Genomic DNA, 2028 nt, shown 5'->3' on the forward strand with positions numbered 1-2028 from the left:
AAAGATAAATGATCTTTAACAATGTACATTGGTGAATAATACAGTGTCTTCTCAGACTTCTCAGGAGATTGCTACAGCCAATTAAATAAAACACCAGGAGTGTCTACCAAGGTGATATGCTATAGTAGCTTCAGAAACTAAGGTGTCTACCAGATTATAGAATTAGTGTGTTGACCAAGGTGATATGCTATGGTAGCTTGTGTTAATATTTGCAGGAAGAATTTGTTTAATCAATGGAATCAACCTTGTATATCAACATGGTTAATTCTGAAAACATTGTGTACATGTTGGAGAGAGCCAGAGAGGCAGCTCATTATAACGATTTCTTAAACCACCCCTCAACTGTTAAGAATTTGTTTCCACTCTTTAATATATACTCCCTCCGTTCTTATTTAATTGACTTTGATTAGAACCACAGCTAGTTCATTTGCTTTACATCCGTGCATAGATTAAATCCGTAGCAGAGGTAGTAGAAGGTAAAGAGTTATTTGAAGTGCATGCCACTTTGCTATATTGTGTTTGTAAATGCAGGTAAACATGTTAATGATGTTACAGGGTAAACAATTGAACAGAGATACTAGTAGAAGACAGTCTAATCGGACATCAAACTCATAACTATAGTTCCAGGGAACTGGCTCTTGTTAAATTTAAGAAACAGGGTATATGATTCTACTCGGATACAATCCCGAGCCTCTCAATCTTGTATTTATAGTATGGTGCTATGGGTCACCAGCCGTACAGATATATGACTCTAAATACATAACGAGTACAGGTATAGATAAACTCTAACAGTCTGACTGAACTTGACTATTTTCCAGCGAAAAGAACAACCATTAGAATTTGTTTCACAATACCAGTTTGATACAGAAGGGATATCCCTGTTTGTTGGCATGTAAAAAAGCAGGAAGAAGCACAGTTTTTATTTATGTGCTGCAAGCATGAACAAGTTAAACCTATTACAGTGGCATGTATTATGTTTGTGTTCTCGCACAATAGGAATCTGATGCAAAATCCAGACCTTTCTTCTTTGCCTAAATTGGTTCACTTTAGGATGAATATCTTCCAACCTGAGGAAGGATTGCCAATTTCGCATCTCATGTGAGCAACTGAAGCTCCTTCCTGTCAGGTTAAGCACCTAAGCTGTACTCAATAATCCAATTTGAAGAAACTACCTCGAATTAAGAACTGAAAACCTACAAGGAGTAAGAAATTTCTACTGAAGACCATTTGCCGCTACAGGGAACAAGGTAGTGCATTGGAGCCAAAGTTTTTGTCCATTGTTTTGATCCCTCAATAATTTTGTTTGCTCTAGCTAACTAACACCAACAAAGTAGCAGTAGCTAACTAGCGTGAGTGGTAGCCATGACATTTAACTGAAAATTTTGAACCTCGTCTATCACTAAATTAACCTGAACCTCACTTGTCACACATGGCCGTCTTTGCTCAGCTAGTAGCAGAAAAAGAGTTGGACTACATGTTTCTTTGCAGCTCCAGCGAGGAGCATTGATCCATAAATGTCTATGAATGACGGAATTGCAGAGACAGTCGGGAACTAACCACTTGGAACGGCTGCAGATTACAGCAACCTCACCATGACGGCAACGACACCCCCTTCGGCACTGGCAGCAGAATAAGACACCATCGACGTGCTGCGGGACGCGCTGGACAAGATCCGGGCGCGCGTGTACGGGCAGGCCGTGGAGCAGATCGCGGCGGCGGTGGGGGCGGCGGAGCGGTGCGAGGACGCGTGGAAGGGGGAGGAGGAGCAGTGGTATGTCCCCGCCGTCGCGACTGCGCAGGACAGGGAGTACGGCCGCTTGGCAGCCGTCGCGCTCCGCCTCACCGCCGGCATCGCTTGATCCGCCTCACCGCCGGCATCGCACAAAATCCAACCTTGGACAGAAAAGTCCAATCTTCGCAGTCGGGAGAGGGGAGCGGCGTGGGGGCTTGACGGCAGAAGGAGAGCGGCGCCGGGGAGATAGACGGCGGAGGGGATAAGCGAGGGCGAGCTATACGGCGGCGCTCGTC

At 44.6% G+C, this 2028-nt stretch overlaps 1 long non-coding RNA gene across 1 annotated transcript; it reads right to left on the minus strand.

Moving 5' to 3' along the window:
* Positions 1-662: 662 nt before the first annotated feature.
* On the minus strand, positions 663-1703 carry LOC124678687. Its single transcript, XR_006994602.1, has 2 exons — positions 1558-1703; positions 663-1119 (listed from the first exon to the last, which is right to left on the minus strand). It is a non-coding gene; the product is annotated as an uncharacterized LOC124678687 (long non-coding RNA).
* Between the last annotated feature and the right edge of the window lie 325 nt (positions 1704-2028).

Source organism: Lolium rigidum, chromosome 7 (assembly GCF_022539505.1).
Source record: "Lolium rigidum isolate FL_2022 chromosome 7, APGP_CSIRO_Lrig_0.1, whole genome shotgun sequence".
NCBI classification, from domain to species: Eukaryota; Viridiplantae; Streptophyta; class Magnoliopsida; order Poales; family Poaceae; genus Lolium; species Lolium rigidum.